Source organism: Ambystoma mexicanum, chromosome 2q, assembly GCF_040938575.1.
Source record: "Ambystoma mexicanum isolate Mex_15411 chromosome 2q, UKY_AmexF1_1, whole genome shotgun sequence".
Lineage (NCBI taxonomy): Eukaryota > Metazoa > Chordata > Amphibia > Caudata > Ambystomatidae > Ambystoma > Ambystoma mexicanum.
In genome coordinates this window covers 1,236,446,882-1,236,470,184 of record NC_090924.1, presented here as the reverse complement: position 1 = coordinate 1,236,470,184, position 23,303 = coordinate 1,236,446,882, and positions in this window count along the sequence as shown.

The window sequence follows — 23,303 nt, the reverse complement described above, 5'->3', positions numbered from 1 at the left end:
GAATATGCTTATGTAATCACATTTCAACCAGGAGTCAGAAACGGAAAGGCGTATGCCTTATCTCGCATAGGCATAGATGAAATAGTATATACAACTCCAGACCCAGTACCTATTATACCTGAAGAGAAACTCTTGGGTATCAGAACAGCCTTAACACAAGCAGAACTACGAAAAGAAATCCAATGGACAATGAATCCTGATGCCTACCTCGCATGGTAAACTCAAGGAGAACAATATACCATCAAGGACCATCTACCCTTTTTTAGGGATTGCCTTTATGTACCCAAGAAGGAATTACAACAGCATATTATTTCAAACTATCACGACTCACTGATCGAAGGGCATCCTGGGATCACCAAAACCCTAGCTAAGGTGAAAGAGAACATTTGGTGAACTACCTGGCGTAAGGACATCATTCAGTATATTCAGTCCTGCGGTGTCTGCGCACAAAATAAATTACAGAAACAAAAACCATCTGGTCTCCTACAACCATTGTACATTCCTCCAGTTCCATGGCACACTCTTTCCCTTGACTTCATCACTGATCTACCTCCAAGCCAAGGGTTCAACACCATCCTTGTAGTTGTGGACTTATTCTCAAAGATGGCCCATTTTGTTCCTCTCAAAGGCCTCCCTGATGCAGCCACTTTAGCAAAAGTGTTCCTGAAGGGCGTGGTTAAGCTACATGGCTTCCCTTCAGTTCTGGTCTCTGATCGAGGCAGCCAGTTTGTTTCAAACCTCTGGAAACAATGTTGTGCAATGGCGCAGATCGACGTTCGGCTATCTACCAGTCACCATCCCCAAACGGACGGCCAAACCGAGAGAACCAATCAGACACTCAAGCAATATTTACGCTGCATGCTGCACCATGAACAAAGGAATTGGAAAGACCTACTATGGATAGCCGAATATGCATATAACAATTCTTTGCATTGAAGCACGGGACAAATGCCCTTCTATACCCATCCACGTACCTCTGAACTAGACCTTCCAGCCAGCTTGGAAATGCCAGCGGTAAAGACTCTACACACAACCATTACTCAGGCTTTCAAAAGGGCAAAGAAACACCTTATTTATGCCAAAAAAAAACAAAAGAGATTTGCCGACCAACACCGGAAAAAGACCCCTGATTATCAAGTGGGAGGCAAAGTTTGGTTAGCCGCTAAATTCGTACCCTTCAAGGGAACCCGGACCTTTCATCCCAGATTCTTAGGACCCTACACCATTAAGGCAATTATCAACCCAGCAGCCGTGAAACTGGATTTACCACCTAATCTACACATCCACCTGGTTTTCCATGTGTCCCTTCTGAAACCAATGCAACCCAGCACACGTATTGGGACACCACCTAAGCCCATACTTGTTGACGGAGAACCAGAATTCGAAGTCAAAGATATCTTGGACTCTAAATACTCTAGGACCAAGCTATATTATCTTGTCGATTGGAAAGGATTTGGACCACAAGATAGATCCTGTGAGCCCAGTGAGAATATCCACGCACCACGTCTATTCAGGCAATTCCATCAGAACTTCCCAACTGAACCTGGGCCAGACAGAAGGAACACCATGGGAGGGCCCTTAGGGAGGAGTGCTGTTATGACCCTCGCCCAAAACCCCCTCTGGCAAACCATTGGCCAGGTGGAGTCAGGACTCGGGCCTCTAGAGCCTGGCATCCTCTTCAAAAACCCTCATGGGGCCAGTCCTGGCGCCTATGGCGCCAGGCTCATACACCATGAAAAACAATGTGCTTGGGAACTACTTTATTGTATTGTCAGCCAACGTGGAGGCATCCACATAGCTTGGTTCCTAAGAACCAAGCTATGCGGTCTAGTGTTTTGGGTGTGGTAGCCTAGGGACTACTTTACATGGACTATTTTGTTGGGGCTATTTAAACCACACCCGAGCAAAACAACACGCTGCGCGTTACTTTGCAACTTGCAACGTGACGCTCACTGTGTCCAGCTATTCCCTCGAACCTCGGAGAAGCAGAACCTGCAAGGAGACAAAAGGAACATCATTAGCAGCAGCATCTTACCTGCAGTCTTCATCTTTAGCCACTCGCAGCTCCTGAGAACAGCTTCCTCGAATCTGCACACCTCCCGGACAGAACGACCTGAAAGAGGAAGACAGAGGCAACATTAAAGAAAGCAGTAGAGACATTTACAAATTACAAACTGCTCAAAAGGCTTACCTGGCTGGTCACCTCTCGGCTGGCAACACTCCGGACATTCCACTCGCGCTGAAGAACACTGCGATCTACAAGGAAGGAAAACACAGGTTAGCAAAGGCAAGACTTACATAGCGCATACTTACCGCATCATAGCGCTCTTAATGCGCCATCATTTACCAGCGGGGCTCAACCAAGCCAGTTTGCCGCGCTGAAGCTGTGCATATCTAAGGGAGAAAAAAGAGACATTTTAAAACAAAGAAAGGCATGCAGGATAGCAACAAAACTAAAGAACAGCAATAAGACATACCTGAACAATATCAAATGGGCCGGCGTCAGTGAAGTAACTGGACCGCACTCGCCCATGAAAGACAACGCGCCCCTGCAAAGAAGGCAGGACGGAGAGCACGCCTAATTCTACCACAAGGTGAGGAGAGGGCGCCAGAGGGACTGAAATCATATGGAGGTGGAGGGAGGATACTTATCCCAGTCGGTCAGTCTTGAACACAGTCCTCCTGTATTTTCAGGCAGAACCTTCCCCGCAGACCACATCAGGGCAAAGCTGAGAACCATACCAGCGAGTAACCCGGCTGGGTGGCGTCGCTGTGGATACCAGGTGAGCGTAACAGGAAGTTTCGAGTCGCTGCACTACCCAGGGATGAAACCAGCCGCAGTGCTGCCAGACGAAGTTTAAAAGGTACGCTTCTTTTAATCTCGGTCTGGTTCGATAGCTGCCTGGCTATCCGGTCTCCAAGTGCTGGGCACTGTTGATTCGACCAAGGCAGGTCCGAGGAAGCGATAGGTGAACTGATTGACCCCACCAGCTCAAGGGAAGGAGGCTCTTTCGCTGAAGATCTCCTCTCGTTGTGTGGAAGAAAAGTGGTGAGACGATCCGGCAGGGCTTCACCGGTGGTGTAGATGCTGAAGATGTCTGTGGCTTCTCTCCCCTTCGGTTCCGTAGTTCCAGTGATGACGTCTTGCTTTTCCAGTCCTCAGGACCCTGCTTTTATGCAGAAAGAGACCCATTCATACAGCCTAGCTGTCACTCACACAGTGGAGTGGTCTTCTTGGTGGGAGACCCTCCAGCCTATCAGGTTAGAGTGCGACCTGAGTTGCTGTGGCAACTTTGTCCAGGGGTTCTATTCCTCCTCCCAAACAACAGACAAACCCCAGACTCAGAGGCGCCGAAAGGAGGGCTTCTTGGCAGAAGCTCGCCAAAAGAGCGAACAAAGGATCCCTGACCTGGGTTAGGAGTTTAGAGTAAGACACGAGATAGAAATTATATCAAAGTTCTGGCAAATAAAACCTACCGGAGTAAAGTTAATAATAAAATAAACCGGCGGTATGTTAGAGGCTGTCAGTAAAAGTATTAGCCTCAAACAATGGGAAAATCCCATAGGAAAATATTTGCGGTCGAATATAAAAGGTAGTAACCACTGCCACCAGCCAGAAACTTTGTAGAGGGGGACTTTAAGGTACCCTCTCGAAAATGAACATAGGGGAAAAACTATTACCCACTTCCAGTACTTCCATGTTAAGATGGGGTGTACTGGTTTAGCTCATAGAGATTGACTAGTAGTCAATGAGGACTTTACATGCCCTGGGAGACAGCAGTCAGTCCCAGGGTATGGAGTCTATGATTGGGGGTCGCTACGACACCCCTGTGTTCCTATGGGTGAGAGAAAAGATCCCTTAGGCATTAAACACAAAAATAGCCTAGAACACACATAGCAAAAATGCCTAAGAGTGGGAAAAAGAGTCTCACTCTTAGCAGGTAAAAAGAAATAAACCCTTCACATCCAGCAAAGCTGCTGGGGGACTCTATAGGTAAGGGAAATTAGCCATAAGTGAGAATTCTCCCTAACAACTTGGAACATAACTACACAAACCTATTGCATTGTCCCAGCCTTCATCAGGGAAACAGCCTGCGACTTGTGCAAGTTGGAGTATCATGATGTCAAATGCTATGACTTGGTTCAACATCCCATTGGAATACATGGTGCAGAATAGAAATTAATTTTGCAACCAGAAGGACCAGGCCCGATAACTGTAGGAGATGTGTGAGGTCCCAGGAAAACTCTGTGATTCTTGCAAGCAAACTTGAGATGGTCCTCTGACCTTGTTCTCCAATCACTAATTCTGGGTGGCTACACCCACCTAGTCACAATTTTCATGACCCTGGGACAGCCTCCCCGTAGACATCTGAGTGAGAGCACCAGATTGGTTGGATGTGCACCTGGATCCCTATCCATCGTCTGGGGCCCCAACTGCCCACCAAAGTGGGTTAGTACTTCCCCAGGGCATAAATATGTGCCCTCAGCCTTCCCCAGATGGCCAAGTTTTGAATGGCCTAAGTCAACTACAGAACGATTTCAAGTGCATGTAATGTGCTCCACATGGTCCTGGACTCCAGCTATTTATCCCAGGTTGTCCTATCCAAGTGTAAAGTTCTGCTAGCCTAGGTTCTGATGTATCTGAGTGAGAGCTCCAGGAGGGCTGCAGTCATACATGTGAAACTGCCCATGGACCAGGGCTCAAAACACCTACTGCTGTTCCTACCCTGTTCTGAGCCCTGGAAGGGCTCAGGTTACTGCGGTGCTTGCAAAAACACTTGGAGCATTGTGCCTGTCCTTGGGCTTCAGCCACTGGCCCAGGGTGGCTACCACAACCTCACCACTAGTTGCATAAACCCAAAAAATGTTAAAAGGGATGGACAGAAAAGAGGCAACAATACACACACAGAGCTATTACTTGGTAACAGAAATAGAGCGGGCCAATCAGACGAAATCGCATGTGTTACTACATACAGTCCACACAGAAATCTTCTACAATGGATCATTAAGATGGATCATTAAGAAGAACTGGTCGCTTATCTACCAAAATTCCCAAATTGAAAAGAGTCCTCTCTTTGCATTTAAGAAAGGGAGAAGCCTACACCAAAGGCTGGTCAAAACCTACTCTGAACCATTTGAACAAACCCTTACAGAACAATGGCGCTCAACTCAGATTTGGGAACACTACCCTTGTTGCCATTGCACATCATGCCATTTCACCACACGAACTACATTTTTTAAAGTCAATACAACCAAAATGGGGACAGAGGATCCCTTTGTGGGGATGGGCTTTTAATCACCTTAACCCAAACAGGCCCACCACCTAAGAAGTGAGTGAGAGTTGGACATAAAGCAAGTTTAGAGGTGAGGTTGCTCCGTTAGTGGACAGCCACTTAGACATTTCTGTGCTATCTGGATATTTTAAACTACTATTAGAAGTGTTGACATTTTATTTTAAAATTTGTGATGTGAATGAACTGATTGTAAAATTTTACGTTGCTCTACTGCATTATTTACTGCTATGACAGCTTAATGGCAGCTAGTTCCATGGGCCAGGGCTGCTGTTCTCTTTCTAACCCCATTACTTTCTGACCCCTGCCTCGGTTTCGCGCCAATCCCTGTGCGATTATCTTTCTCTCTTCTTCATTAATAAAATAGAAGTCATTCGCACCAATATTGCTAAATCTTTGGCTACATCGACCTCTAATGTCGCCATGGTGCCGCCCGCTCTCCCCACCAAATCCCTCGCCAACTGGTCGACCTTCCCTCTCTTCACTGAGGCGGAAGTCTTAGCAGCCATTCAAAGGATTAAATCTTCCTCCCCTGTGGATGCTATCCCTATTGAAGTCATGAAGAAGATCGCTCCTGATTTCTTGGTAGAACTTACATCGGCAATAAATAATCAGGATTTGTCCCCCCTTAGTTGAAATCTTCGAGGGTTGTTCCCTTTCTCAAAAAACCTTCACTCAACCCTACGGTCCCTGTTAATTTACGCCCTATCTCCTTGCTCCTCTTTCTCTCAAAACTGCCGGAATCACTAATTACCCCTCTACTATCTTCTTTTCTGGAATCCTCAAAGGTCTTTAATCCTGCACAGGCAGGGTTCAGACCAGGTAGAGGCACTGAAAGCGTGCTTGTGTCCGTGCAGGATGATAAGTCCAGGTTGGTTGACTCAGGTGGGATTGGGGCACTGATTTTGTTAGACCTCTCAGCTGCATTCGATACTGTCGACCACCCCATCCTGTTGTCACGCCTGGCACTGATCAGAATATCTGGCCAGGTTCTTGCTTGGGACTGCACCCAGACTCTTGCCATGCACCCGTTCCTCCCTACACCCTGTCTCCTCACCTGTGGTGTCCCGCAAGGTTCGTCTCTGTCCCCGATCTTGTTTAACATTTACATCTGGGCACTACTATGCCTCATCTGTGCCCACGGCCTCAACTGTTACTCGTATGCCGATGACACCCAGGTCTTGATCTGATTGGATCATGATCGAGTAGAGGTGTTGTAGTGCGTTCGTGACTGTTTGAGTGCCGTTGGCGACTGGATGGACCATAATTGGCTCAAGCACAACAGTGACAAGACCGAGGTACTGGTGGTGTGCTGTCCCCTGGATCCCTCATTGTGGGCCACTGCCTTTTGGCCCGCCTCTCTGGGCCCTCTCCCCAGCCCAGTTAGCAAGGTAAAAAAACCTAGGTGTTATTCTCTCTGCTTCCCTCTCCATGTCAAATCAAGTTACGGCTGTTTGCCAAGCAGGCCACTACCAATTTAGCGTCCTGAAGAAGGTTCTACCTATGATACCTGAACCTTTGCACCCCCCAGGAGTCACAGCATTAGTTCTTTCCCGTTTGGATTACTGTAACTCGCGGTATCTGTTGCAGCCTATTGGCCTGATACAGCGGTTACAGCATATACAGAATCTGGCAGTCAGGCTGGCTACGGGCACCCTGTATGGAGCTCACATCACTCCACTGGCTGCCGGTTAGCCAGCGTGTCCACTTCAAGGCCTTGTGTATAGTCCACCGGCTATTCACGGTCAAGGGGCTGAGTTTTTGCCCAAATTCTCTCGCTATCTCCCAGAGCGGGACCTACGCTCTTCCACCCCGGATCTTCTTGTTGTTCCAAGATATCACTGTACTAGGGTTGGTGGCAGGGCCTTTTCCATAGCTACGGCCAACCTCTGGAATGGTCTCCCATCTGTAATGTAGAAAATTCCCAACCACTTAGCTTTTAGAAAAGCGCTTAAGACCACCCTCTTCTAGCTCTCTATTTGGTGGTTCCTTCCTGACTGTTCAGTCTTCCCTCTTCAGCGCCATGATGCCTTTCGGGCGGCCGTGCGCTATATACATGAAGATAACATAACATAACATAACATAACATAACATTATTGTACAATTCTCTGGGGAGCAATTAGATGATGTTGCAGGATCAAACTAATCCAAGTCTCAACAAACCACATCAGTTCACATCTTTTATACAGTATTGCAACCGCTACAACACTCCCAAATACTTTATTGCAATCCACCCCCCAAACATATTTGGACAAAACCCTCTTCAAAGAAATCCCAACTTTTTCATTTTCTTATGTTTTCTTTGGCCAGTTTTATCTTAATAGTCATCTTCAGATCATATTCATAACACACCTCTTCTTAGAATTCATCCGTAGTAGGTCACGACATCAGCACATGGTTAAACATTGGTATTGAAACATAATTTGTTACAAGAAATAACTAGCCTAAGCTGTTTGAACCCTAACTCTTTATTTGCACATGACTCGCATGAATATTCACCGCAATATGAGGAAGGCTGGGTGAATGATTTCTCTTTGAGTTAGTGATGCTATCTCATTCCCCGGGTCACTGTTCCATTGCAACTTTCCAATCTACAAAACTTCGACCTCATTGCACAATTGAAAGTCTTGACCAGCCTTAGGCACTGTCTTATGCCAAATTTTACTACTGACCAAAATAAATAACAGAACTCCTTCTGTCACTCTCTCAGCCATCAGAGGATTACTTCTACTATCTATGATATTTATCAGACCATAAAAACGCATGGCTATTTTTTACAGCTGTACTGACTGCAAAGCTTGATGTTACTCATTCACCTGCGTTCTGCCTTCTGAAAACCTGGCAAAGTCAGTTTAAAAGTCAAAGCACATTTTGCTAAATAATTCACAATTTCAATGTTTCTGATTCATTTATGAGATTCATGAATTCCCCATGTATCTGGATGATTGTATATGTATGCTTTTACATTTGGTGGGTTTAATATTTTATCTTTCTGCACACATGCAAGCTAATATGTATCAATTTCTAGAACAACAGGAACACTAAACTAACATATACCATCCATCATTAATTACTCTTTGATACCTATGAAATTGCACCATGGAGCCCAACTTGCCGCCACCCCCAGTTAGCAATAGGATGCACGCAGCATGAACCCCTCGAAATCATGTAGACCTTTCTTGACAACCCCAACATCCCCCCCTTTAGTTAATACTTTAACAAATCATTATCTTCTTGGGGAACAACCCCATGACCATCTCGCACACTGGTCTCAACATGGGCTGAGTAAACCCAACTCATCCCCCCAGCATTCCTGCAATCAATCCCTAGCCACAGACAGGGTTTGATCACCATGGCAGCAACTGTTGGTACCTGGGCTGAGAAAAAACATAGGAGCAATTGACAAGAACAAAAAAGAATGAGAAAAAAGATAAAAAAGGTATCAAGATCTTTGAAGCGAGGCTCAACCAAGAAGGCACCCATCAGAACAGAGAATCAATCATGAGTTGTTGGTGATCCCAGCCTCTTTTTCCATAATCACATTCAGCTTATTCAGTGCAGCAATATTTCTGCTAAGCGTCCCGTTTTCAGTATCATTGGGAGGGACAAATGTGCAATGTGTACTCCCGATCTTCCAGCATACCCCATCTCCCACTGATGTTAGGAGGTCGAGTATATACTGGTTTTGCAGAGTCAAAAGCCTGAGTGCCGTTAATTCTTCCCTAATGGCACTGAACGCTAACTTGGAAGCATTCATGAAGAGGAGTAGTTGGTACCTGGTCACCTGCAGCCATTTGGCATTGGCCGTTGCTTGGACTACAGTTGCCAGGAGGGATGCAAAGAAAGTCTCAGTGTGGCTAAACAGTTGATATCGATCAGGAATGTCTGCTAAAGGCTGTGATGATGCTGCTGAAAGTTAGTTTGATCATCTCCTGTGTTGCAATTCTTAGTGAATTTTGCTGCCAAACATAGTCTTTAATTTGTCCACATAAGGTAGAGATAGGGATGCAAGGTGTACAAGGGGGAAAAACCGGGGGCACAGATGTAACTTCAGGCATTGAATGGGCCATAATCATGTGCTTCTCAGGGATCACAAGGATGGGCACATGAAGGGTAGAGAAACTGCACGCACCTCACCATGCTGGAGGCAACTGCCTGTATGTATTATGTCCACAGGTCCAAAAGCTGTCTAGGAAACCAGCCGTACCTCCAGACAGGTCTGCGATGCAAAGCGTGCGACTGCAGGTCCCATTTGTGTCAACAGGCATCGTGCCATCACCCTTAAAACACATGGAAAAAATGTGTACGTGTCTGTATCTTAACAGGTTTTTCTGTATCTTTGAGCCACATCAGATAGTACAAATGATTCCTCCATACTGTCCGGTACTCTTGATTTATTTGTGTGACCCCTTCTTCTGAGAATCCCCTCATTCCTCTAGCTCTGCCACTCTTCACCCCTTGCTCCCATCGAGTTTTAGAAAAAATAGCTCCTTCCAAGGTCAATTGAACTCTTTAAACACACCTAATCTGTTTGTGACTGCCCTTTAAACTGCCCTCAAACTCTGCACAGGGCTAGGTGCACTAGGCATAGAGCACCTGCTACCTCTACCTCACTTGGGATAAATACCCTAGGAATGCCAGAAGCATGGGGGATGAGAGCAGATGTAGCAATATCCTACGGTTCTCTCTCTCTCTCTCCCACCTTGCTCATATGGCTATGCCATATGTTATCCACTGCGAAACCATGTGCATTGATTGTAGGATCTAATTCATCATCGTCATTATCAAAAAGGTTATCGTCATCATTTGTTTTCACTCTTAACATTTTCTCCTCGGACTTCATAAAACTAGACAATTTTAAATTTCCCCTTTTTATACCAGTTGTCATCTTCAGACATGATGACTCAAGGAAAACCACAAAAAACATTTGTTTTTACACAATTTGCAATCTTAGACATTCTTTTTTCTGTGCAAAAAACTTATTTAAATTCCAGATCTCTATTGGCACCCTCCTTTACACTGAAAGGAACAGTGAATCCTTATGGCGTACTTAACTTGTATGCCTGCTCTGGTGCAGGTGGAGGGTTGCCGGTATCCCTTTGAGTATCCCTTAGGTGGATCCAACTCTTGTTGCCCTCCACCTTCATGGCAGCTAGAGTTGCGTAGATTACTCTATGCGGCCAATGGAAACACTGCTTGTTCCACCAGTGCATGAAGGTGCAGTAATAGACAAAGCTATGTCTTGTGCTGATCATCGTTTGTCTTGCCATTTTCTCCTGTTGTCTGTTGGTGAGAAGATGCAGCCTGTGAAGATATAATCTTAACAAGTCATACATGTAGGTGAGAGAGGTGTATGTAGTCTACAGCTAGTCACGATTTTATAAGGGCTCAAGTGGTGGTCCATCACTGGCTGATTATGTTAAAAAACAGTGCTAGTGGGGTGCATATATACCATGATTGAGCTAAACAAGCCTTAAGGATACCATTACATATTTCCACAATTCTTTTGACCTGCGGGTGGTAGACCAAGCCAAACCTATGCTTTATTCCCAACAGCAAAGTGATAGCTGTGAACAAAGTATTAAAGAAGTGGGTTCTGTTATTGGATTTTAGGACCTCACAAATTTCCCATTTTGAAAATACATCTCGCACAAGAAATCTCGCTGCCGATTTAGCATCAGGATGTATGCAGGGACCACCCTCAAGCCACCGGGAGAATTGACAAGCCACGTAAATGAGATATCTGAAGTTACTGCACCTCATTATCATGTCCACAAAATCGATATGGAGCTCCTTGAATGGACCATAGGGCCAAGGCAAGACCCTCTGACCGACCTCATGGTATTTTTGGGAGTGAACTCTTTGCACACTATGCAATTTCCTACAAATCCACTTACCTGTTCTTGTAAGTTAGGGATAAACCAGTCTTCCTGGAGCTCTGCTGCACTTTGTCATCGAGAAGTATTCAATGGGTAATACAGATACTCTAGAGCCAAAAGAAGCAGCTCTACAGGCATTACAACTTTTCCCGTCACCACCTGTTTCCAGAGCAAATCTGTGGATGAGATAACACATCCTCCCTTTTTCCAGAGCTCCTATTCTTCTCTAGGGCTTTTCCTTTACATTTCTATTATCTGGAGTACCAGGTCTGCAGGGCACAGGGATGGAGCTGTACCTGTTAGGAAACAGTTTCCATTTAGCACTAGGAGAAATGCCGTCAGACCTAGTTCGCTAGTTACTGTTTCGTTAGATAATTCAGAAACTTCAAGGCCTAAGAATTCCCTTGCTCCCTTCCTGCCTTGAAGCGCTTTGAAGCACTTCACTTGTTTATAAGCACTGTACAAATCAACAATGGATACATAAATAAATACATTTTCTGGGATTCTGTGAGTGGAAAATACGCACTTCCTTCACCGCCCTGCCTGAGGCATCATTTCTGAGAGCTATTGAATTAGTGCAGTTAGTATGGGCAGCACACTTTACTAGACCTATCTCTGCTGGCAAGGTTAACGCTTTAATAAACTGGGATAGCAGCACAGTATGCTAGATAGGGGACCTGTCAGACCTCACAAACCTTCTTCTCTGCCATCTTCATAACCAGAATGAATGGCGGAGGTGATGTACGCAGAGTCAGAATAAACAGTGACTGCCTTCCCCTTACTCATTCCTAGCACCTCTATAAGTGGCATCAGTTCTGCCGCTTGTGGAGAGTAATGAGACGACAACCATCTATTCCGTCTGACCCGGTACTCCCCATCCACAGGATCCACAACAGCTGCACCTGTATGCCTCTCACCCATCTCCTGGTTGATGGTGGAAGACCCATCAACAAAAGTCCCCTCTCCAGGGCATCCTCATTCACATTCACCCTCATTTCCTTCTCTCCATCATACATGGCACAATCGTGAACAATAACCTCAGGCTGCACTGGATGAATTGATGCATTTAATAAAATTACCTCATACACTGACACTCGCTGAGTTGTTAACGTGGACTTAGAATTTTCTAGAATCGCAAAGACTGCGTGCTCCATGTACAATGTCACCGGGTAATCAATAGTAATGTTCGAAGACTTCTGAACCACAAAAGCTGCTGCCGCAAGAGCTTGCTCACAAGGGAACTGTCCCTGCATCACTGGGTCTAGGAGTCCGCTGTAATATGCTAAAGGTTTGTGGCCTAGCAATGTTTGCTAGATCAGGACTGCTGTCATCACCTGCTCATTTGAATGAAAAAACAGAAAGAGTGGCTTCTTGTAATTTGGGTCACCAAGACCAGAGCATTTCTGATCGCACCCTTCAGTTACTGAAATTAAGTGCCCATTTACTGACCACTCTATCGGACCTTTCACCTTCTGCGCTTCCTTTAGGCCCCGCGGTAAGGGCCTCACATAACTAGGGTAATTGAAGATCCAATATCTACAATAGTTACAGAACCCCAAAAGGAGCTGCATCTGTTTTTCAGTGTCTGGCTGAGGCTTATTCTGAACTGCAGTGGCTCTCACCAGCATTACCTTTCTTCCTGCAGGTGATATTACTTGCCCCAAATATACTACTACCTCCATCTGGTAGTACTGACATTTGTATTTTCCCACTTTGTACCCCTTCTCTGCAAGCAGGGTGAGGACCTTTATTGAGTCTCCTCTACACTACTTCTCTGAAGTAATGCAGACTACTAAATCATCCACGTACTGAATTATGGTATTGGACAAATCCATCTGAACCACCCTGTTAAAAACACTCAGAGATTCGCAGTAACCCTGGGAATAACCTTGTGTGCTTGAATATCTAACCATGGCAAAACAGAAAGGTGATGGCTGGAAGGTTTTGAATTAATCATAACCACGGGCAATGCTCTGGGCAACCCTCCAGACCATCGTTTTTCAGCCTGCCAAGCCATTACAGAAGGGGAAAAACCAGACGTGGGTCCCGTGCCTGCTGGGCCTAGAGACCCAAGCTACTCCTCACTGATGACGCCCAACAAGGCTGAAACATGTCTGGGGATGCTTGTGGTCTCGTGCAGAAGGGATGTGACCTAGCAGTTCGGGCCGGACTACCCCTTTGGGGGTGGGACCAAGCCTGAATTGCATATGGTCTTTCCCCTTTTGTAATGGCTTGGCAGGCGAAGAACGATGGTCTGGAGGGTTGCCCAGAGCGATGCCAGAGGTTAAGATTCATTCTAAACCTTCCAGCCATCACCTCTTTTGTTTTGCTATTGTCACCCCGAGTGGGACGGGTATGCCCAGACGTGGGTCCCGTGCCTGCTGGCCCTAGAGACCCAAGCTACTCCTCACTGATGACGCCCAACAAGGCTGAAACATGTCTGGGGATGCTTGTGGTCTCGTGCAGAAGGGATGTGACCTAGCAGTTCGGGCCGGACTACCCCTTTGGGGGTGGGACCAAGCCTGAATTGCATATGGTCTTTCCCCTTTTGTAATGGCTTGGCAGGCGAAGAACGATGGTCTGGAGGGTTGCCCAGAGCGATGCCAGAGGTTAAGATTCATTCTAAACCTTCCAGCCATCACCTCTTTTGTTTTGCTATTGTCACCCCGAGTGGGACGGGTATGCCCAGACGTGGGTCCCGTGCCTGCTGGGCCTAGAGACCCAAGCTACTCCTCACTGATGACGCCCAACAAGGCTGAAACATGTCTGGGGATGCTTGTGGTCTCGTGCAGAAGGGATGTGACCTAGCAGTTCGGGCCGGACTACCCCTTTGGGGGTGGGACCAAGCCTGAATTGCATATGGTCTTTCCCCTTTTGTAATGGCTTGGCAGGCGAAGAACGATGGTCTGGAGGGTTGCCCAGAGTGATGCCAGAGGTTAAGATTCATTCTAAACCTTCCAGCCATCACCTCTTTTGTTTTGCTATTGTCACCCCGAGTGGGACGGGTATGCCCAGACGTGGGTCCCGTGCCTGCTGGGCCTAGAGACCCAAGCTACTCCTCACTGATGACGCCCAACAAGGCTGAAACATGTCTGGGGATGCTTGTGGTCTCGTGCAGAAGGGATGTGACCTAGCAGTTCGGGCCGGACTACCCCTTTGGGGGTGGGACCAAGCCTGAATTGCATATGGTCTTTCCCCTTTTGTAATGGCTTGGCAGGCGAAGAACGATGGTCTGGAGGGTTGCCCAGAGCGATGCCAGAGGTTAAGATTCATTCTAAACCTTCCAGCCATCACCTCTTTTGTTTTGCTATTGTCACCCCGAGTGGGACGGGTATGCCCAGACGTGGGTCCCGTGCCTGCTGGGCCTAGAGACCCAAGCTACTCCTCACTGATGACGCCCAACAAGGCTGAAACATGTCTGGGGATGCTTGTGGTCTCGTGCAGAAGGGATGTGACCTAGCAGTTCGGGCCGGACTACCCCTTTGGGGGTGGGACCAAGCCTGAATTGCATATGGTCTTTCCCCTTTTGTAATGGCTTGGCAGGCGAAGAACGATGGTCTGGAGGGTTGCCCAGAGCGATGCCAGAGGTTAAGATTCATTCTAAACCTTCCAGCCATCACCTCTTTTGTTTTGCTATTGTCACCCCGAGTGGGACGGGTATGCCCAGACGTGGGTCCCGTGCCTGCTGGGCCTAGAGACCCAAGCTACTCCTCACTGATGACGCCCAACAAGGCTGAAACATGTCTGGGGATGCTTGTGGTCTCGTGCAGAAGGGATGTGACCTAGCAGTTCGGGCCGGACTACCCCTTTGGGGGTGGGACCAAGCCTGAATTGCATATGGTCTTTCCCCTTTTGTAATGGCTTGGCAGGCGAAGAACGATGGTCTGGAGGGTTGCCCAGAGCGATGCCAGAGGTTAAGATTCATTCTAAACCTTCCAGCCATCACCTCTTTTGTTTTGCTATTGTCACCCCGAGTGGGACGGGTATGCCCAGACGTGGGTCCCGTGCCTGCTGGGCCTAGAGACCCAAGCTACTCCTCACTGATGACGCCCAACAAGGCTGAAACATGTCTGGGGATGCTTGTGGTCTCGTGCAGAAGGGATGTGACCTAGCAGTTCGGGCCGGACTACCCCTTTGGGGGTGGGACCAAGCCTGAATTGCATATGGTCTTTCCCCTTTTGTAATGGCTTGGCAGGCGAAGAACGATGGTCTGGAGGGTTGCCCAGAGCGATGCCAGAGGTTAAGATTCATTCTAAACCTTCCAGCCATCACCTCTTTTGTTTTGCTATTGTCACCCCGAGTGGGACGGGTATGCCCAGACGTGGGTCCCGTGCCTGCTGGGCCTAGAGACCCAAGCTACTCCTCACTGATGACGCCCAACAAGGCTGAAACATGTCTGGGGATGCTTGTGGTCTCGTGCAGAAGGGATGTGACCTAGCAGTTCGGGCCGGACTACCCCTTTGGGGGTGGGACCAAGCCTGAATTGCATATGGTCTTTCCCCTTTTGTAATGGCTTGGCAGGCGAAGAACGATGGTCTGGAGGGTTGCCCAGAGCGATGCCAGAGGTTAAGATTCATTCTAAACCTTCCAGCCATCACCTCTTTTGTTTTGCTATTGTCACCCCGAGTGGGACGGGTATGCCCAGACGTGGGTCCCGTGCCTGCTGGGCCTAGAGACCCAAGCTACTCCTCACTGATGACGCCCAACAAGGCTGAAACATGTCTGGGGATGCTTGTGGTCTCGTGCAGAAGGGATGTGACCTAGCAGTTCGGGCCGGACTACCCCTTTGGGGGTGGGACCAAGCCTGAATTGCATATGGTCTTTCCCCTTTTGTAATGGCTTGGCAGGCGAAGAACGATGGTCTGGAGGGTTGCCCAGAGCGATGCCAGAGGTTAAGATTCATTCTAAACCTTCCAGCCATCACCTCTTTTGTTTTGCTATTGTCACCCCGAGTGGGACGGGTATGCCCAGACGTGGGTCCCGTGCCTGCTGGGCCTAGAGACCCAAGCTACTCCTCACTGATGACGCCCAACAAGGCTGAAACATGTCTGGGGATGCTTGTGGTCTCGTGCAGAAGGGATGTGACCTAGCAGTTCGGGCCGGACTACCCCTTTGGGGGTGGGACCAAGCCTGAATTGCATATGGTCTTTCCCCTTTTGTAATGGCTTGGCAGGCGAAGAACGATGGTCTGGAGGGTTGCCCAGAGCGATGCCAGAGGTTAAGATTCATTCTAAACCTTCCAGCCATCACCTCTTTTGTTTTGCTATTGTCACCCCGAGTGGGACGGGTATGCCCAGACGTGGGTCCCGTGCCTGCTGGGCCTAGAGACCCAAGCTACTCCTCACTGATGACGCCCAACAAGGCTGAAACATGTCTGGGGATGCTTGTGGTCTCGTGCAGAAGGGATGTGACCTAGCAGTTCGGGCCGGACTACCCCTTTGGGGGTGGGACCAAGCCTGAATTGCATATGGTCTTTCCCCTTTTGTAATGGCTTGGCAGGCGAAGAACGATGGTCTGGAGGGTTGCCCAGAGCGATGCCAGAGGTTAAGATTCATTCTAAACCTTCCAGCCATCACCTCTTTTGTTTTGCTATGAATATCTAACCATGACATGTAAACACTGTGAGTTTTGTTCAGGTAGGGAAATTCCACCTTAGCATAGGGCAAGTTAGGCCTTCAACCATCCTGACATTTGCTTTAATACATTATCTTATTTTGATCTTTAAGTCTGTTGTCGGTGTCTTGCTTCATGATGCCTTCACAAATAGTGTCAGTGTTGGGATGCAGTTCAATCGATACAAAATGGGGGACCCTAAGATTTGAAAAGCTAAGTGCCACAACATCATACCCCACAGTAGCTACTAAGGGCTCCATTGAATTTAACATCTGTAGCAGTATGGAGGAGACAATTCCTCTAGGCGAAAGAAGATTGATACCTACTGACTTAATACTAATTCTAATTCCACCCCCTGATACTTAAATCAGACTAGCACCCAAATCAGGGATGCTATGGACATTTGAAATTGATGTATTAGCTGGAGTAATAGACACAGACTTTAGAGATGATGTTTAGGTATTGCTACACAATCATGGAATCATGTTCTTTCTAGAGAGGGGTGCCTGCTATCTTTTTTGTATTTTTGCAAGGAACTTGGGATTGGTCACCCTAACTTCCCTTGGCAACTCAGACATGGACCCCTTGCTCACTGTGCTCAGAGAGACACAGCTCCACCTCACTGATGAGGCCCAACTAGACTGAAACACGTGACTGGGGTTGCTGTTGGTACTCTTGTTCAAAGGAGGTTTGTCTGGCATTTTGGTGCTGGATTAGCCTTGTGGGCGGGATGAAGACTGATGTGCAAATGGATATTCCTCCTTTGTGAAAAGCACAATGAGCAAAAATTGATGGCTGCGGACTCTCAAAGTGGGAAAAAAACACAGAACAGTTTATCATGCCAGGTTCTTTCTAGAGAGGGGCATCTGCTACCTTTTTTTGTATCTTTCTGCAATAAAACTGTCTCCAAATGCTGTATCCTTGCTAGTTCAAATGACCCAAAATCAGGCCATTGCAAATTAGGTACATCTCTGGTCTGGCGATGCCACAGACTATTAAAAACAATTGCTCCTAACCCATATTTAATATACATATCATAAGAGGGAGAACCTTCAGGTGAGGCAGGCTGTTCCTATTGAAGGTACACTCCTGAATGCTCACACCAGAGAGAATACAACCCACTATGGAAGAAAGGCCCAAATCGATCTTGTGAGGATAACAAGTTTAATCTCACACGCAGATGAGAGCAACAGCAAAGAACTCTGCTGCTAAGAACGTTCTGCCGAAAAGTAGTACAAGCAGAATCTTATAAAGCAAAACATCGTCATAACTGACGCAATACATACAGTAAATACATGCACGGCTGATTGGATGGACCCTACACAGGTACTAGCTTTATCCATAACGGATGGCAGTTTATTGGTCCGAGACCAGTCTGTCCGTGGGTGCTGCGCGGCTCATCTTCTTCTCACGTGAAGGTCAGAAACAAATTAATTATATTCCTACTGTAAAGCTTGTTTTATCACTCATACTGTACACTTAGTAGGCCACAAGACAGACACACAGGAGGTTCTGGGGCACATCCGGCTGCAAGGTCTCCACCCTAGTTTTGAACTATAATGTATTCCTCCCAGCACCTCTCAATGCAAATCATACGATTGTCGCTCATTGATGTGCCCTGTCCATCCTCTTTGAACATTTCAGGATTTGTAACTTTGGGGTTGGTGGTCAAAGGGCACTTGGTGCCATGGATTTCAGGGATCTTAGGATTTAGTCAGTTATCTGGGCTATGACTCGTGGTCACCCGGGAATGGGCTGGGACATGCTTTGGCCAATGTGAGAAAACATGCATACCAGGTGCCGGTCTCTGATCGCAGCCTTGTATGGCACATTCCTCTTAGATGAAAAACACATCTTTGCAACACTTTCAAGGACCATCAATATACAGAGTGGCGGATTGGGGTGCAAACTGTCCTCATGGAGCTTGTGCATGATTGGAGACTGTGACCTCGTGAATTTGGGCCTACTGCATGTAATGCAGCATTTGCCATGCAAGCCTTCTCTTCTACCTAGGATTATTAGTATCTATGTAAAATAATTATGCCGCCAGCACCTTGGGTCACACCATGTAGTTGAACTGTAATTGGTTATATTAAGTAATTGGTTATATTACCATGGGGTCCTGCTGGACGGGAAGGTGTCCCTCTCACTGCCCCCCCGCCCTCTGGCTCATCACAGTAGCTCAAATGCATCTCACCTTACTTTAAAGTGCCTAAGGGGGGATTGGGCTGACCCTTCCCACCATTACCTCTTTTGTTACTTCTACAGAAACAAATTCTGGAATGCTTCTGCACTCCCATTCCCAGTTTCTATATCCACATATGGCTGAGTCCTCTTTGTTGGCACCCACCCTACACACTGATTGCAAACTCTCCTCGCTATACGCATATTCTTCAGGTGAACAAGTCATATAATTGCATCTCCCAAGCCCTGCCATTTCCACCCAAACCTCTGTGTAATTTTCTGAAACAGGAGGTGGGGAAATGAAAGCATGGTATAGAGGATCAACTTCATTTTCATGCAGGATGGGGAGAATTTCATACTTCGGGCCACCCTGTGGGACATCGTTTTGTACTTCAATGTTTTTTGTTTTGCGTGGTGCTTATGAACCCCGAATTGATACCATAATTCTTGCGCTATAATGTGCCACGGAGGCACAGTATCGAAGACACAGCTGGCAAGTGCAGAAATGTGCCAGTATAAACACAATGACGGCCATTAACATTTTCACAATCTCTCCTAGCCACGTTGGGGCCCAGTCAAATGCCATATTCAGTCAATCACTCTCCTGAATTCCTCCCTCCTCCTTCCTGCGAACACCCAGGCCATGGACGGCTGCAATGATGTGGGATAATGATGTGTTCTGGAGGCACGAATGAACAACAGGAATCGCCAAACTTTTTGCAAACCCCACCCTCCATCGCTGTTAACAAGTACAGCACATAGAGATTTAGCATTTTCATAAGTCTCAAAGCTCGCAACTCGACCTTCATCTCATTGAACCCATTCTCTGTTTGTGCACAAGTTGGACCAGTTCTCACCTCACTATTTGCAGCCATTTGGCATTGGCTGCAGCCTGCACTCCTGGCAAGAGTAAAGAGGCGAAAAAAGATTCCGCTGAACTGAAAAGCCTATATTCCTCTGGTATTTCAGCAAGAAATGTGGTAGAGTCTTTAGAAATGTAATTCGATCTTTTCATCCTCTGTGGTTACTGGAACTTTTGTTTCTCTAGCAGGATATGGGACTCTTGCCTGGGCACCAAACTCTTATCTACATTTTCCACTGTGGGGAAACTCGTTGGCCCCTCTGCAGGCAGTGCTCCCATCCTTCAGGTGTTCTTCTGGTATTACTAATAGCGCTTGATGAAATGTGGTCAGCAAACAACAGCCCCTCCATGATGCAGGGAGGTGCAAGTAAGCTTGTTGGCCACAGATCCAGTAGTAATCCATCAGTGCTGCCATCCCTTTCTTCCTGCCTGTGATCAAGAGAGTTTTATTACAATGTTTGTTTGCGCTGACAAAGACTGTACCCTTGCTTCTTAAGCAGAGTTTATATTCTTCTTCCTTGTGTACTCGCACGGGCTTGTCCATCGTTGCAATCCATGTCAGCTTTTTGATATGCTCTGTCCAGGTTTCGGCACATAAGTTGACCACTTGTGCTATCCTTTCCTTGCTATATGTTACAAGTTCTTCTGCCAACCAAGGTAGTGTGCTATCCTGCCAGTTATTATTGACGTACATCTGTCCCTTCACCATCAGATAAGGTAACTCCACACACTTGATGTTTCTTGAGTCTTCTGTGCATTTTACAAAATCTGGCCCCACCATTTGCAGTTGCACACTATGTGCCTGGAATGCTCCTTTTATTCTGCATAGCGCAAGATGAACCAGGCATTGTGTCTCTATAATTGGGACTGCTTGTGGTTCTAACACCTTGGGAGCCCTTGACACATGTGGATGAGTGAACACACATAACAGCTCCCCTTCACAGCATTTCCCCCACAGCACTCATATCAGAGTACCATGAATTAGTGAACTCGGGGTGATGAATATCCTCAATCACATCAATACCCAGCCCTTGATACATGTCATACTTTTGTCATACTTCTCTTTTCATTCTTCTATACAAATTCTCAAGGATGGCCTCTTTAGCAGTACTGTCAGACATAGCATTATACCGTTCCATAGTGGTAGACAATCCCCTACTTATTGTAAACAACTTGTTCTCTGCTTCCTTCACAGACATGACCTGCATATTAGAGTCATTAAATACATTTCCATTATTATTATTAGTGTTCACATTAGTGCTGATATATGTAAATCCACTCGTATTATTAACATGTATATGTATCATTCAATTTGGATAATATACAATCCTATTTCCCCCAGTGCCCCCCTGTATAGGCCCTCCCCCTATAATAACCTCCCACAGTACACGCCCAGCAGTACTATCCATATCACACACAATCCTCCAGCAATTACTGACCCACTATAATAGATATATGTCTACAATCTCTCATTCGTGTCTCTACGCCTCAGGTCCCTAGTTAAGAAACTATGTACATTAGTTGTGTCCATCTTCTTCTTTCTTGAAATAGAAACACAGACCCACAAGACAACAGAAAAGAGTAAAACGTACATAAAGGAAGAAAGAATGAGAGGGGGAGGTAAAAACAGAAGAGAGAGAGAGGGAGAAAGAGAAGGAAAGAGATAGAGTGAGAGAGAGAGAAAGAAGGAGAGAGAGAAAAAAGAGCAAGAAATAGAAGGGAAAAGGAAGAAAACATCACTCCCAGAAAAAGAAAAATGCTGAGCTAGCAGCTGAGCTTTGGCCTGCCACTTGGACGTGCCACCACACCTGTATCACCCCTGGACAGCTCAGTGAGGTAATCGAGGTACATGTACTGTTAACCCTTGTTTTTAAGATAACGGATGCACCTCTGTGCTTTCTGGAGGTGCCCTATGAACGTCAGAGAGGTGCACCCACCAGTGTCATTCTTTTACATTAACAGCGAGGGTTGTATAAAACACCACCTTGTGCAGTCGTTGGAACTGAGGATTGTTACACGAGCGCACAAAATTGCGAACATAAATATAGTCCGCCAGAAGCAGTGTTCGAGTCATTATATGCTCGGGATCTGTCCCTGTCATCTGTGCAGCATCGGCCGTCTAAGTAGACACAATCCTGAGAGGTGCAATCTGTCAGGAGACACATTTAATGGTCCAAGTTAGTGCCGTCAAATATTCCCTGAATTCCTCTTCTAACACAGCTGCAGCCCTGCGTGCATCAGACGCCCTTCTTACAGGAGATATGGGGGTATGCATACGCCGGCCAGTCCCCACCTTGTGAGGTGACAGATGATGATCTTTACTTGGCTGTGTGCGTAAACTGAATATGGGTAAGGGCAAACAGTGCACTCAGTTTTTCTTCAGTGTGGTGCACAATTTAGATAACTTGCTCTTGAGGAGGCGTTTTATTATCTCCACTCTGCTATTGGCCTGTGGGTGATAAATTGAACACATCCGATGTTTGATGCCAAGAAGCGCTGTAACATGTTGGAATAATGCATTGAAGAAATGTGTGCCATTGTCTGACCTTAAAACCTTTCACACACCCTAGCACGTGAAAACCTCCCGCACTAGAAACCTTGCAGCACACTTGGCATCCGGGGGCATACACAGCCCTGCCTCCAACCACATTGAGAAAGGCCAGACCACCACAATGAGGTATCTGGATCCATTACAACGCTCACCCATGTCAGTATAGTCTATGTGTAACTTATGGAACAGCCCAGTAGGGCAGGGAAAGGTGCCCTGTGACGTCCACAGTGTCATCCCTGTACTAAAGCTTTGATGTGTGGTGCAATGTATGACCATTTCTGTAATGCTTTACTGAATGTTTGGTATAAACCAGTCCTCCTGCACCTCTGCGGCTATGTGTTATTTCAAACTGTGTGACTGGGTAGTGTAATTGTTCAAATGATACTGCTAGCAGTTCCTGGGGCATCACTGTCTTCCCGGAGCTCTCCTGCTTCCATAAAAGATCTGTCAAAGATTGCCCACAACCTCTTCATAACCACAAATCATTCTCCCTCTCAGGTGCTCTTCCTTGTATGGGCGGCACACTTAACTACCGCCACAACTGATGGCTGTGATAACGCTTCTATCAGCATTTCTAACAGTACTTTGTGCTTTACTGGTGATCCATCCACCCTCCAAAACTCCCTCCTCTTCCAGAGGGAGAGGACGGCGTATACCATTGTTGTAACATACGCCGAGTCAGAATGTATTGTGACATGACACCCTTGCAACACTCTCAGTGCTTCGATGGGCACCACAAGTTCTGCCGCTTGTGCAGAATGATGCATAGGCAAACTTTTCATGACCACCGTCTTGTACTGCCCTTCCTCAAGATGTACCACTGCTGCCCCTGTCCGTCTCTTCCCATCCTCCAGAACAATTGTAGATGACCCATCAACGAAACGTACCTCAAATTCTGCCAATGCACAGTCCCTTGCTTTAGG